At 37.4% G+C, this 16379-nt stretch overlaps 1 long non-coding RNA gene across 3 annotated transcripts; it reads left to right on the top strand.

Annotated features, from left to right (window-relative positions):
- Window positions 1-4926: 4926 nt before the first annotated feature.
- Window positions 4927-8339, top strand: LOC134088270 (uncharacterized). 3 transcript variants are annotated; one of them, XR_009939938.1, is made up of 7 exons: window positions 4927-5172; window positions 6346-6416; window positions 6631-6701; window positions 6915-6985; window positions 7200-7270; window positions 7482-7552; window positions 7893-8339. It is a non-coding gene; the product is annotated as an uncharacterized LOC134088270 (long non-coding RNA). The 3 variants fall into 3 exon arrangements; XR_009939939.1 differs by lacking the exon at window positions 6631-6701; XR_009939937.1 differs by lacking the exon at window positions 4927-5172 and having other exon boundaries at window positions 6215-6416.
- The last annotated feature ends 8040 nt before the right edge of the window (window positions 8340-16379 follow it).

Raw genomic sequence — 16379 nt, 5'->3', positions numbered from 1 at the left:
TACAGTAGGCTGATGTCACGTTTCCACTTAGAAATTCGCAGATCTTATCATAGGCTAGGTTAAGACCAAACTGATTTCACAAAGAAGTTTATTGAGGGTGGTGACTGGTCAGATTTCAGATGTGTCCATTTATTTGTAATGAAAAGACAGCTCGTTTCCCGGCGAGTCTTTCTTTTACTGTCTGTGGTCTTCCTGTGATAACGAAAGATGCTGCCCGGGTGTTGCTGATGTGTTTGCGGCATAGACTGACCGGTTTGCGGCAAATGGCGTCACCACGTAGCTGAGTAGCCTACGTAGGTCGTCTGAGGTCTGAGCATGTTCACTGAACTCCGACAGGGTGCAGTATTTTTCCATAGGGTGGTTAAAGGAACACTTCACCACTTTTTCATATTAAACTACGTTATTACCCTAATTAAGACGAGTTGATACATACCTCTCACGTTTCAATTAAGTTAAGCGACCAAACACCTCCATGTTTTCCCTATTAAAATACAGTTACACTAGTAGTCACACGACCAAGTATGGTGAGACAAAATAAAACGTGGTGCATTTCTAAGCAGGTAGACTAGAGGGATAACTATATTGTGTGGTGCAGTGATATCCTCACTCTTGCACTTTCAGTTTCACTTTGGAGTGAGGATATTACTGCGCAGAGTCTAGTGCTCCCAATAGCGAACTGACGGCAATGGCTATTAATAATGAGTAAATGGAGAAATTGCCCCTCGGGGATAAATAACGTTTTTTTAAATTGAAAAGTATACATCTATTTCTGTGTAATTACAGTGCATGGAAATGCACAGAACTGTTCTTCCAGGTTTCTCATTTTTATTCCGCTACCACTTCAGTACGCTAACTTGAACCATTCATTTCATTCAAACTTTGTCTTTAAAAGGACATGGTACTATTCAATTTTTAACAAATATTATTAATAATTTAACATATTGATAAAAAGTTTTCAGCAACCTTCTCAATTAGGCTACCCTAGCAACAACCTAACAACACTCTCAATTGTCCCAGCATCAACCTTGCAACCATTTCTATATTGTCAACATGATTGCTCTAGCAACCACCACATGTACATTAGCAACACCCTAGCAACCATCTCAATTACTCTGGCAACAACCTAGCAACCAATACTATGTGTCAACCTCGCAACCATTGTTATTACCTTAGCAACCAACATTCCAACCACTATATTTAACATAGCAACCACCATACTTACCCTAACAACAACCTAGCAACCATCTCAATTACCCCAGCACTAGCAACCACTTTAATATTCTCAATCAGCATAGTAACCACTTTATTTAGGACAGTATCCACCATGCCTATCCTACCAACAACCTAAAAAACATCTTAATTACCTCATCAACAGCAGCCACTTTGATACTAGAGGGATTCAACTTGATGTACCCATCCAAAGGCGACTGCAAACGTGATTATTTCTGAGAGTCTGATCCGTTTTCAAGTATCGTATCAGAATCTCAGAAATAATCCGGTTTTGAAAAGATATCAGAATCTCAGAAATAATCACGTTTGCAGTCGTCCGCTCTGCTGCATTTCCACAGAGCATAACACCATGTGAATACGCTTGCTGAGATTTCGCCTATAGGGGCATGGTCACACACCTAGCGTTTGGCTGAGGGAACGGTCGTCTTTGGTCAATTAGCTAGCTCAACAGCTTAGCTTAGTGGTTAGTTAGAGAGACAGACCAGTGCTTCAGATTTTAAAGAGGATATAGAATGGATGAATTGAGTATTACAGTGTGCTCTCTGATGTTAAAATAGTATCTATGCAACTTTAAAATTTAAAACTAGAAATGCAATTCCAAGGAATTACCAGTGCATGAAAAGGCAGAAATAGATAGATAATGTAGATATGGTTACTAAGGTGTAGCTAGGGTAAACATGGTGGTTGCATAGTTTACAGAGAGTTGATAGTGTGAAGGTAGACTGTTTAAAGATGAAACATTCCAGTTCTAACTTAACTAATGATTTCTGTTCATGTTAAAATGTTGATTAGCTAACTTAGCTAATGATTTCTAGCAGTTACGCTAAAAATGCTAATTATGCTAGCAATGCTAACTTTACTAACAATGCTAACCAGGTTGATTAGCTAACTTAACCAATGATTTCTAGCAGCAATGCTAAAAATGCTAACTATGCTAACAATGCTAAATTTGCTAACAATGCTAACCAGGTTGATTAGCTAAGTTAGTTGATGATTTTTTGCAGTAATGCTAACCATGCTAACTAGCTAACTTGCTAGTGAGGACTTTTATTTTGAAACATTTGTTGCTAGGGTATCCATGGTCGCCACTATCAGGAAACAAGAAGTTACTGCAGTATAATCATGTTGGTTGCTATGGAAACGGTCATAAACGCTTAATTTTAATGGTTGCTATGTTGGTTGCTAGGTACATGGAGGTTTCATGTAGTTGACTGGAGGCATAGTGGATGATAACTGACAGTTGGAATGGTTGAACAGTTCAATAGTTGAGTAGTTTCAATGGTTAAATGATTTAATAGTGTATTATTGCAGTGAGGACTTTTAATGTGAAACAGTTGTGGACAGAGGAAACAGTTAACAGGATATGTAGTCTTCTGAGAGACTGTATGCTTAAAGCCAGAGAAACTGACAGTTGGTGCCCAGGTGGCCGGCCACCTGGCCTAAGATTCTAATTGCTGCCGTGATGTCATAATGAGCAATGTTAAGTCTATGGGGGAAATTGTAATAGTTTTTAACTAATAGTTTAAAAAGTATAAAAGTTACAAAGTTGAAAAATACAAAGCAGGCATGGCATAAGCAAGACCTACGCAACAACGTTTGAATGAAGTTTCTACGTTAAACGGTTGAAGCTGAATTGGCTGCGTTAGAAGAAGAAGTTTAATAACTAGAAATGCAATTCCAAGGAATTACCAGTGCATGAAAATGCAAAAATAGATAGATAATGTAGATATGGTTACTAAGGTGTAGCTAGGGTAAACATGGTGGTTGCATAGTTTACAGAGAGTTGATAGTGTGAAGGTAGACAGTTTAAAGCTGAAACATTCCAGTTCTAACTTAACTAATGATTTCTATTCATGTTAAAATGTTAACTATGGTAACAATGATAACCAGGTTGATTGGTTAACTTAGCTACTAATTTCATGCAGTTATGGTAAAAATGTTAACTATGCTAACTATGCTCACAGTTCTAACCAGGTTGATTAGCTAACTTAGCTAATGATTTCTAGCAGTTATGCTAAAAATGCTAACTATGCTAGCAATGCTAACTATGGTAACAATGCTAACTTAAACTAACATTGCTAACCAGGTTGATTAGCTAACTTAACTGGTTATTTCTAGCAATAATGCTAAAAATGCTAACTATGCTAACAATGTTAAAAATGCTAACAATGCTAACCAGGTTGATTAGCTAACTTAGTTGATGATTTTTTGCAGTTATGCTAAAAATGCTAACTATGCTAAACATGCTAACCAGGTTGATTAGCTAACTTGGCCAATCATTTCTAGCAGTTATGTTAAAAATGCTAACTATGCTAACCATGCTAACTAGCTAACTTGCTAGTGAGGACTTTTATTTTTAAACATTTGTTGCAAGGGTATCCATTGTGGCCACTATCAGGAAACAAGAAGTTACTGCAGTATAATCATGTTGGTTGCTATGGAAACGGTCATAAACGCTTAATTTTAATGGTTGCTATGTTGGTTGCTAGGTACATGGAGGTTTCATGTAGTTGACTGGAGGCATAGTTGATGATAACTGACAGTTGGAATGGTTGAACAGTTAAATAGTTGAGTAGTTTCAATGGTTAAATGATTTAATGGTGTATTATTGCAGTGAGGACTTTTATTTTGAAACAGTTGTGGACAGAGGAAACAGTTAACAGGATATGTAGTCTTCAGAGAGATTGTATGCTTATAGCCAGAGAAACTGACAGTTGATACAGGTGTAATCAATTTAACTGGCTAGTCTTAAGAGAGCCAGAGTGTATATGCTTGACGCCTGAGACAGAGTAAATAATTTAAAAGTTGAATGTAGTCTAATTAATGTTGATAGACAGAGAGTTTAATGGATGTTGATAGACAGTTTAATGGGTGGATGAGTGAATGGTCTGAAGAAGATGAATGGATAGAAAGTTGGATGGAATGTGCCTTATATTCTTGTAGAATGGAGAGACACAGCTCTCTACTGAGAGTAGTGGATACAGATACAGGTGTAATCAATTTAACTGGCTAGTCTTAAGAGAGCCTGAGACAGAGTAGATTGTTTAAAAGTTGAATGTAGATCGTCTAATTGATGTTGATAGGCAGACTGTTTAGAATGGGTGGATGAGTGAATGGTTTGAAGAAGATGAATGGATAGAAAGTTGGATGGAATTAGGAAGACTTAAGTTGATACAGTTGATACAGGGGAACAGAAAATGTAGTCTCAAGAGAGCCAGTGTTTGTTAAAGCCTGAGAGAGAGAGAGAGCTGCTGCACCTGGACTGGCCACCTGGCGTACGATTGTAATTGCTGCCGTGATGTCATAAAGGGTAATGTTAAGTCTATGGGGAAATAGCTCAATGTTAAATCTATGGGGAAATCGTTTTTTAATTAATAGTTTAAAAAGTATAAAAGTTACAAAGTTGAAAAGTCATAGCACACATGTCATAAGTAAGACCTACGTAACGCAGTTTGAATGAAGTTTCTACGTTAAACGGTTCAAGCTGATTTGCGTGCGTTAGAAGAATAATAATAAGAAGAAGCCTAGGAAGAACAGTACAGTGCATTTTCATGCACTGTAATAAGAAGACTTGGAATAACAGTATAGTGCATTTTCATGCACTATAATAATAACTAGAAATGCAATTCCAAGGAATTACCAGTGCATGAAAATGCAAAAAATGTAGATATGGCTACTAAGGTGTAGCTACCCACACAGCAGAGGATTCCAAAACGGACCCGCCCTCAAGCCGCCACATCCGCGTGACAGTCACCTCCGTTTTGGCTACGCGCACGGAACACGACCCGCCTCCGCCAGCGCGCCTTCGTGCAGCGGGTCTGCGGCGGACTCCGTGCGGATACGCACATCGAACGCGCCCTTTCCAGTCCTAACGGCTTCCTCAGTTTTCAAATTTCTCGTTGATGAAGTGGAAGACGAAACAGCGGCGTCTGAAGGCACACTGTAAGTATGCTCCTATATGCTTTATTTATGCAGTTACCAAGTCTATCCACTGAAAAAGTACTTCCATAACACAAGTTACCTACTTATCTAGCTTTATTTGCTGATATTATCCGAAGATTTGCTGGTCGCTCATATTTACACACCAGCTACGTCTAGCAGCTAGCTTGCGCAAGCTAATTTAGCCCACTTTAGACGGGGCTAAATCCTGTCCAACTTGGGCTTTGTTACCTTTTGAATTAAAGCTAAACTCAGAACTGAGTTTAAAATGAGTAAAGTTGAATTTGGTTTAACGCTAACTTTAAGTGTTTGCATGTGAACAACAAAAGTTGGCTTGCGTTAGCTAGCGTTAGCTTGTTGGCTTGCGTTAGCTAGCGTTAGCTTGTTAGCTAACGATAGCGTTAAAGTTACAGGAAATCTAGTTTTTTTGTGAACGTTATGAAAGCTTAGATGTTGGACTCGGAAGTCTTTATGAAAACGTAGGCCATTTCGGATGTGTTTAAACCTCATTTCTTTCTGGGAGGGAAGCTGATTTCACATTGTTCACCAGTCCGGGATAACGTTAGCTGCTAATGGTTTTAAATTATGAACGACGTTAGCAAGGTAACCAGCTGCCGCATGCTCAAACACATTCGTCGTAGCTCGACATTCTCTGCTGGCAGCAACAAAAAAACTTTGGGACTCATGCTTATATTTTGTACACGTTAGAAACCAGCAAACAGGCCTACTATTCAATCTAAAAAGTCCGGTTTCCAGACGTGTTTCCTGGTGACTATTTAGATTGAATAGTAGAGATGACTCTAACTTTTAAGAAATATAAATGCACGAAAGTCACGAAGCTACAGTATTTGTTTTCATGTAGAAATACTGTCGTCTACGAGTTCATTTAATGATATTGAACGTTCCTTAGAGTAAGATTTGACTGAGAAGAGGCAAAATAGAAGAGGCAGTAGTTGCCTTCATGTATGTCCTTGTATTGCTTTGCCTTGTCACAGACCACTAGACACTTTGTTGTGAATGTTTAGATATGGGAAGAGGAGCTAAAATGATCAGCCCCATATTCTGTGGATCCCAATAAAATGCATTTTTAATGGGGTGTATTATTGGTTATGATAAATATTTGGCCATTTCTTTCTGATGATAAAAGTAATGCATATTTATGTATCTGTGTTACAGGTCATTCACAAGTGGCCACAGTCTGGTTTGGGGGTCTACGCTTTCTCGTCCTGTCCTGCCACCCAAGTAAAGTAAGCTATACAGTTTTACATTTGATTTATTTGACTTTTGGTCTAAACATTAATAATAAAAATAACCATATGCCTCTGTAACTGGTGTTACTAGTTCAGGACGAAGTGATGGTAAATGTCAACCTGCATGAATACCTTTGTCTGCTGTAATAAAACCCACCCTCTACCTCAAAAGCTCTCTAATGAAATGTACATTTATGTATCTGCGTTACAGGTTATTCACAAGTGGCTCCAGTCTGGTTTGGAGGTCTATGCTTTCTCATCCTGTCCTGCCATTCAAGTAAAGTAAGCTATACAGTTTTACATTTGATTTATTTGACTTTTGGTCTACACATTAATAATAAAAATAACCAAATGCCTCTGTAACTGGTGTCACTAGTTCAGGATGAAGTGAAGGTAAATGTAACATGCTTAAATGCCTTTGTCTGCTGTAATAAAACCCACCCTCTACCTTAAAAGCTCTCTAATGAAATGTACATTTATGTATCTACGTTACAGGTCATTCACAAGTGGCTTCAGTCTGCTTTGGGGGTCTATGCTTTCTCATCCTGTCCTGCCACCCAAGTAAAGTAAGCTATACAGTTTTACATTTGATTTATTTGACTTTTGGTCTAAACATTAATAATAAAAATAACCATATGCCTCTGTACCTGGTGTTATTAGTTCAGGATGTAGTGAAGGTAAATGTCAACATGCTTAAATGCCTTTGTCTGCTATAATAAAACCCACCCTCTACCTCAAAAGCTCTCTAATGAAATGTACATTTATGTATCTGCGTTACAGGTTATTCACAAGTGGCTCCAGTCTGGTTTGGGGGTCTACGCTTTCTCATCCTGTCCTGCCATTCAAGTAAAGTAAGCTATACAGTTTTACATTGGATTTATTTGACTTTTGGTCTACATTAATAATAAAAATAACTATATGCCTCTGTAACTGGTGTCACTAGTTCAGGATGAAGTGAAGGTAAATGTAACATGCTTAAATGCCTTTGTCTGCTGTAATAAAACCCACCCTCTACCTCAAAAGCTCTCTAATGAAATGTACATTTATGTATCTACGTTACAGGTTATTCACAAATGGCTCCAGTCTGGTTTGGGGGTCTACACTTTCTCATCCTGTCCTGCCACCCAAATAAAGTAAGCTATACAGTTTTACATTTGATTTATTTGACTTTTGGTCTACACATTAATAATAAATAAAAAAATAGCCATATGCCTCTGTAACTGGTGTTACCAGTGCAGGATGAAGTGAAGGTAAATGTCAACATACATAAATGCCTCTGTCTGCTGTACCCACCTTCTGAAAAGCTCTCTAATGAAATGTAATAGCTGTATAACTTCAGAAGTCATGTTTTTTTTTTTTTAATTGAATCTCCTTAATACCCGTCTCATATATTGTATATTATATTGTGTAAGCATAGTTGGTGTTGGATGCTACATACTATTAACATTAACATGTCTGTCTATTTGATTACAGGTGCTGTGAGGAAAAACACAGAAACATGGTCAGCCAACGACGCGGTGGTCACGAAGTACGCAATCAGGTGGTTCAACGAGGAGACCTGTCCTGCCTCCAGCCACACCAAACGGATTAATAGGAGAAATAAACATTAAACATTGAACTAATTGTCGTTCACCAGTTATTCATTTTCTGATATTTTAGCTGTGCATATATATAGCGCAGCATTTCATTGAAGTTGTAGCCTACTGGTAATAGGTAAAATGTTTCATGTCTGCACCGACCTAGGCCTATAAAGCACTAAATTAGTTTAGAGTAGTTAGAATTTAGAGTAGTATAGCCAAGGCTACTTAACAGAAACAGAATAGGCTATAACTTAAACTTTCCATTAATGTAAATGTCAATTTCATGTTTCCATTGAGCCAAGTGATTATTCTCTACAGTAAATTGATGTCTTGACTTAAGTTAGACCTATTGACAATTGTGTTAGTTTAAAAAATACAAGGCAATGCAGATTTAAACTAGGCCTATATTGGTGTAGAAGTCTAGGCTAGGAATATTGATAGTTTTAGACTAATTTAAGCTATTTTATTGGGATTTTGAAAATGAGATGAACGGGTCCAAAACGGACCCGGGCCAGAGGTATTTTGAGTCCGTTGCGGATCCGCGGCGGATTTGCGGGTCCGAACAGGCTCCGGGTCAGAGTATTTTTTATGAGTCCGTGGCGGGTCCAGAACGGACCCGGTCCAGAGGTTTTCTATGAGTCCGTCGCGGATCCGTGGCGGATTTGCGGGTCCGGGATGGATGCGGAGCGGATGTAGCGCGGAGCCCAGCCGGGTCCGCGATCCGCCCCCGTAACGGATCCGTCACTGAGTGCAAGTGGACGCCGATACGGGTCCGTTTCGCGGGTCCGTTCCGGAAGCCGCGCTACCTCCGCGGCGGATCCGCCGCGGAGTCCTTTTGCTGTGTGGGTAGGGTAAACATGGTGGTTGCATAGTTTAAAGAGAGTTGATAGTGTTAAGGTAGACATTTTAAAGCTTAAACATTCCTGTTCTAACTTAACTAATAATTTCTAACAGGTATTCTAAAATGTTAACTATGCTAACAATGCTAACCAGGTTGATAAGTTAACTTAGCTGATGATTTCTAGCAGTAATGCTAAAAAATGCTAACTATGCTAACATTGCTAACTATGTTAACTATGCTAACCACGTTGATTAGCTAACTTAGCTAATCATTTTAGCAGTTGTGCTAAAAATGCTAACTATGTTAACAATGCTAACTATGCTAACAATGCTAACCAGGTTGATGAGCTAACATAGCTAATAATTTTTAGCAGTTATGCTAAAAATGCTAACTATGTTAACAATGCTAACTGTGCTAACCATGCTAACAATGCTAGCTTGCTAGTGAGGACTTTTATTTTGAAACAGTAGTTGCTAGGGTATCCATGGTGCCCACTATCAAGAATAAAGAAGTTACTGAAGTATAATCATGTTGGTTGCTATGGAAACTGTCAAAAACGCTTAATTTTAATGGTTGCTATGTTGGTTGCTAGGTACATGGAGGATTCATTTAGTTGACTGGAGGCATAGTTGATGATAAATGACAGTTGGAATGGTTGAACAGTTAAATAGTTGAGTAGTTTCAGTGGTTAAATGATTTAATAGTGTATTATTGCAGTGAGGACTTTTATTTTGAAACAGTTGTGGACAGAGGAAACAGTTAACAGGATATGTAGTCTTCACAGAGAGATTGTATGCTTAAAGCCTGAGAGAGAGAGGGCTGCTGCAGGTGGGGCTGGCCACCTGGCATAAGATTCTAATTGCTCAACGACCCGATTGTGATGTCATAGAGGCCAATGTTAAGTCTATGGGGAAATTTTTTAATAGTTTTTAATTTATAGTTCAAAAAGTATAAAAGTTACAAAGTTGAAAAGTCATAGCAACCCGATCCATTAGAATACCTACGTTACAAAGTTTGAATGAAGTTTCTAAGTTAAACGGTTGAAGAGAAATTGCGGTTAGAAAAAGCTGTCAGCGGAATAATAATAAAGAAAACTAGAGATGTAATTCCAAGGAAATTACGAGTGCATGAAAATGCAAAAATGGTGAGGACTTTTATTTTGAAACAGTTGTGGGTAGAGGAAACAGTTGAACAGGATATGTACTCTTAAGAGAGCCAGAAAGCCTGAGACAGAGAGTTGCTGCCAGGTGGCTTTGAACACCTGGCTTAAGATTCTAATTGCTTAACGACTTCATTGTGATGTCATAATCCAATGTTAAGTCTATGGGAGAAAAAATGTTTTTAAAAATTCATATAAAATAAACGATAAAGTTTTCAAAGATGAAATTTACATAGCTGAAGTCACCTAAGTAAGACCTACGCAGCGCAGTTTGAATGAAGTCTCTACGTCGAACGGTTGAAGCTGAATTGAACGCACAAAAAGTGTGGAAGAAGAATAATATCGATAATAAGAATAAACAGTATAACAGTAGAGTGCATTTTCATGCACTCTAATAACTAGAAATGCAATTCCAAGGAATTACCAGTGCATGAAAATGCAAAAAAATGTAGATATGGCTACTAAGGTGTAGCTAGGGTAAACATGGTGGTTGCATAGTTTAAAGAGAGTTGATAGTGTTAAGGTAGACATTTTAAAGCTTAAACATTCCTGTTCTAACTTAACTAATAATTTCTAACAGGTATTCTAAAATGTTAACTATGCTAACAATGCTAACCAGGTTGATAAGTTAACTTAGCTGATGATTTCTAGCAGTAATGCTAAAAAATGCTAACTATGCTAACATTGCTAACTATGTTAACTATGCTAACCATGTTGATTAGCTAACTCAGCTAATCATTTTAGCAGTTGTGCTAAAAATGCTAACTATGTTAACAATGCTAACTATGCTAACAATGCTAACCAGGTTGATGAGCTAACTTAGCTAATCATTTTTAGCAGTTATGCTAAAAATGCTAACTATGTTAACAATGCTAACTGTGCTAACAATGCTAACTTGCTAGTGAGGACTTTTATTTTGAAACAGTAGTTGCTAGGGTATCCATGGTGCCCACTATCAAGAATAAAGAAGTTACTGTAGTATAATCATGTTGGTTGCTATGGAAACTGTCAAAAACGCTTAATTTTAATGGTTGCTATGTTGGTTGCTAGGTACATGGAGGATTCATTTAGTTGACTGGAGGCATAGTTGATGATAAATGACAGTTGGAATGGTTGAACAGTTAAATAGTTGAGTAGTTTCAGTGGTTAAATGATTTAATAGTGTATTATTGCAGTGAGGACTTTTATTTTGAAACAGTTGTGGACAGAGGAAACAGTTAACAGGATATGTAGTCTTCACAGAGAGATTGTATGCTTAAAGCCTGAGAGAGAGAGGGCTGCTGCAGGTGGGGCTGGCCACCTGGCATAAGATTCTAATTGCTCAACGACCCGATTGTGATGTCATAGAGGCCAATGTTAAGTCTATGGGGAAATTTTTTAATAGTTTTTAATTTATAGTTCAAAAAGTATAAAAGTTACAAAGTTGAAAAGTCATAGCAACCCGATCCATTAGAATACCTACGTTACAAAGTTTGAATGAAGTTTCTAAGTTAAACGGTTGAAGAGAAATTGCGGTTAGAAAAAGCTGTCAGCGGAATAATAATAAAGAAAATAATAATAAGAAGACTAGGAAGAACAGTACAGTGCATTTTCATGCACTGTAATAATAAGAAGACTAGGAAGAACAGTACAGTGCATTTTCATGCACTGTAATAACTAGAAATGCAATTCCAAGGAATTACCAGTGCATGAAAATGCAAAAATAGATAGATAATGTAGATATGGTTACTAAGGTGTAGCTAGGGTAAACATGGTGGTTGCATAATTTACAGAGAGTTGATAGTGTGAAGGTAGACAGTTTAAAGATGAATGATTCCAGTTCTAACTTAACTAATGATTTCTATTCTTGTTAAAATGTTGAATAGTTAACTTAGCTAATGATTTCTAGCAGTTACGCTAAAAATGCTAATAATGTTAGCAATGTTAACTTTATTAACAATGCTAACCAGGTTGATTAGCTAACTTAACCGATGATTTCTAGCAGCAATGCTAAAAATGCTAACTATGCTAACAATGCTAAATTTGCTAACAATGCTAACCAGGTTGATTAGCTAACTTATTTGATGATTTTTTGCAGTTATGTTAAAAATGCTAACTATGCTAACCATGCTAACTAGCTAACTTGCCAGTGAGGACTTTTATTTTGAAACATTTGTTGCTAGGGTATCCATGGTGGCCACTATCAGGAAACAAGAAGTTACTGCAGTATAATCATGTTGGTTACTATGGAAACGGTCATAAACGCTTAATTTTAATGGTTGCTATGTTGGTTGCTAGGTACATGGAGGTTTCATGTAGTTGACTGGAGGCATAGTGGATGATAACTGACAGTTGGAATGGTTGAACAGTTCAATAGTTGAGTAGTTTCAATGGTTAAATGATTTAATAGTGTATTATTGCAGTGAGGACTTTTAATGTGAAACAGTTGTGGACAGAGGAAACAGTTAACAGGATATGTAGTCTTCTGAGAGACTGTATGCTTAAAGCCAGAGAAACTGACAGTTGGTGCCCAGGTGGCCGGCCACCTGGCCTAAGATTCTAATTGCTGCCGTGATGTCATAATGAGCAATGTTAAGTCTATGGGGGAAATTGTAATAGTTTTTAACTAATAGTTTAAAAAGTATAAAAGTTACAAAGTTGAAAAATACAAAGCAGGCATGGCATAAGCAAGACCTACGCAACAACGTTTGAATGAAGTTTCTACGTTAAACGGTTGAAGCTGAATTGGCTGCGTTAGAAGAAGAAGTTTAATAACTAGAAATGCAATTCCAAGGAATTACCAGTGCATGAAAATGCAAAAATAGATAGATAATGTAGATATGGTTACTAAGGTGTAGCTAGGGTAAACATGGTGGTTGCATAGTTTACAGAGAGTTGATAGTGTGAAGGTAGACGTTTTAAAGATGAAACGTTCCAGTTCTAACTTAAGTAATGATTTCTATTCATGTTAAAATGTTGATTAGCTAACTTAGCTAATGATTTCTAGCAGTTACGTTAAAAATGCTTATTATGCTAGCAATGCTAACTTTACTAACAATGCTAACCAGGTTGATTAGCTAACTTAACCGATGATTTCTAGCAGTAATGCTAAAAATGCTAACTATGCTAACAATGCTAAATTTGCTAACAATGCTAACCAGGTTGATTAGCTAACTTAGTTGATGATTTTTTGCAGTTATACTAAAAATTTTAACTATGCTAACAATGCTAACCATGCTAACTAGCTAACTTGCTAGTGAGGACTTTTATTTTGAAACATTTGTTGCTAGGGTAGGCTATCCATGGTGGCCACTATCAGGAAACAAGAAGTTACTGCAGTATAATCATGTTGGTTGCTATGGAAACAGTCATAAACACTTAATTTTAATGGTTGCTATGTTGGTTGATAGGTACATGGAGGTTTCATGTAGTTGACTGGAGGCATAGTGGATGATAACTGACAGTTGGAATGGTTGAACAGTTCAATAGTTGAGTAGTTTCAATGGTTAAATGATTTAATAGTGTATTATTGCAGTGAGGACCTTTATTTTGAAACAGTTGTGGACAGAGGACGTAGTGAAACAGGATCTGTAGTCTTAATGAGATTGTATGCTTAAAGCCTAAGACAGAAGGTGCCTCTCATATAGCGTTTACGCGTCCTCTCTCGCTCCTCACTGATCTACATAAAGAATGATGGAGCGGCAACAATGGGATAGACTAGCCCTTCTTCTATCTTTCTTTATGTAGATCATTGAGGATCGAGGAGCGAGGGAGGACATATAAACGCTGCTTGAGAGGGACCCACAGTAAATACTTTAAAAGTTGTATGTAGATAGTCTAATTAATGTTGATAGACAGAATGTTTAATGGATGTTGATAGGCAGATTGTTTAATAGATATTGATTGACAGTTTAATGGGTGGATGAGTGAATGGTCTGAAGAAGATGAATGGATAGAAGGTTGGATGGAATGTGCCTTATATTCTTGTTAAGAGAGACACTGATACAGCTCTCTGAGAGTTGTTGATACAGGTGTAATCAATTTAACTGGCTAGTCTTAAGAGAGCCAGAGTGTACGCTTAAAGCCTGAGACAGAGTAAATCATTTAAAAGTTGAATGTAGCTATGGCTATGGCTATGGCTATGGCTATGGCTATGGCTATGGCTATGGTTATTTAGCAGACGCCTTTGTCCAAAGCGACATACAAATAAATAACAATACAAATTAAATTAACAGTGAACAATTACAAACTAGGGAGAATAGTAATATTATCAGTAAAACAATAATTTTAAGCACTAACCTAATGAGAAATAAAACAGTGAAATGAGAATAGCAATCAAATAAGTCACTCAGTTAATTATATATAATAATAATAACTAAAGCATGGTATGGCTAAATTTAAGGACAATAGCAAAATAAATTTCAAATTCTATCAATAGACAAATTATAACAAAACAATACTATTATACAAACCATAACACATCACAAACTCAAAGGACTAAGTGCATATTAAATAAATATGCCTTAAGACCCCTCTTAAAAGATCCAAAGCTGTTGCTGGAACGGAGAGCACTGGGCAACTCATTCCACCAACACGGAACCACTGAAGAATAGGATCTACAATTTGACCTAGCATGTATGGTTGGTCGACATAACAGACGCTCCTCAGAAGATCGCAATGGGCGGTTGGGAATGTACATCGTGATTAAAGAACTGAAGTAGCTGGGAGCAGATCCAGTCAGTGTCCTATAGGCCAGAGTGAGAGATTTAAATTTAATTCTGGCTACTATAGGGAGCCAGTGGAGAGTAACTAGGAGAGGGGTTACATGTGTCCTCTTTGGCTGATTGAAGACCAGTCTAGTTAATGTTGATAGACAGAGAGTTTAATGGATGTTGATAAACAGTTTAATGGGTGGATGAGTGAATGGTCTGAAGAAGATGAATGGATAGAAAGTTGGATGGAATGTGCCTTATATTCTTGTAGAATGGAGAGACACAGCTCTCTACTGAGAGAGTAGTGGATACAGATACAGGTGTAATCAATTTAACTGGCTAGTCTTAAGAGAGCCAGGCCTGAGACAGAGTAGATTGTTTCAAAGTTGAATGTAGATCGTCTAATTGATGTTGATAGGCAGACTGTTTAGAATGGGTGGATGAGTGAATGGTTTGAAGAAGATGAATGGATAGAAAGTTGGATGGAATTAGGAAGACTTATGTTGATACCGTTGATACAGGGGAACAGAAAATGTAGTCTCAAGAAAGCCAGTTTAAAGCCTGAGAGAGAGAGAGAGAGAGAGAGCTGCTGCACCTGGACTGGCCACCTGGCGTAACATTCTAATTGCTGCCGTGATGTCATAATGAGCAATGTTAAGTCTATGGGGAAATGTTTAATAGTTTTTAATTTACAGTTTAAAAAGTATAAAAGTTACAAAGTTGAAAAATATATTGCACAGGTCTCCTTAGTAAGACCTACGTAACAAAGTTTGAATCAAGTTTCTACGTTAAACGGTTCAAGCTGAATTGCGAGCGTTAGAAGAAGTTGGAATAATAAGAAACCTAGGAAGAACAGTACAGTGCATTTTCATGCACTGTAATAAGAAGACTTGGAATAACAGTATAGTGCATTTTCATGCACTATAATAATAATAATAATTAGATAAAATAAAAATTAAAAAATAAACTCATTACAATTTTACAAGCCCAATTAAAACCATATATTTAGGCTGGGTATTGAAATGGTCCATTTGACCAAATGGCGCCCTCTTTGGCAACCACAATTGAACTTCAGTGGCTTTGCGATGTCTGACATCACAAGCAGGCTCTTTTTCTAACTCGCCCATTTTTTAGTGGCCATTTCTAAGTTCAAGATTTTCATATGAAGGAGGGCACAACCATGCCTCATGTTCATGATAGCTCTTTGTTTATGCACAACCTCTCATAATTCATGAAAACCAAGAAAAAAAATGATTTCCATTCTATGTCTCCTATAATGGCTTATTTAGCCCAAGTTTGTCCAAGTGGCATACAAACAACAATCTGTTTTAACATTTTTATGTCGACGACGACATCAAGTCGCATCCACCTATTGTCATCCAACACAATTACCCTGGCAACCACTTTATTTAGCATAGCAACCACCATGACTATTCTAGCAACAACCTTATAGCCTAACCATAGCAATTAACAACAATCTTGCAACCACTTAAGTCAATCAACATGATTACTCTAGCAACTAGCGAAGCAACTGCTTTATTTAGCATAGCCACCACCATATCAACCCTAGCAAACACCATCTCAGTTACCCCAAGAACACCTTAGCAACTGCTAGTAGCTACCATAGCAACAGGTATGTTTAGCATTTATCTATCAATCGACTTCGATTAAGCATCTTCCCCCGCCTTA

The sequence above is a fragment of the Sardina pilchardus genome, chromosome 7, assembly GCF_963854185.1.
Source record: "Sardina pilchardus chromosome 7, fSarPil1.1, whole genome shotgun sequence".
In the NCBI taxonomy this organism is placed as follows: domain Eukaryota; kingdom Metazoa; phylum Chordata; class Actinopteri; order Clupeiformes; family Clupeidae; genus Sardina; species Sardina pilchardus.
Note: the sequence above shows the minus strand (reverse complement) of the source record. Positions and strands in the feature narration are given on the sequence as shown.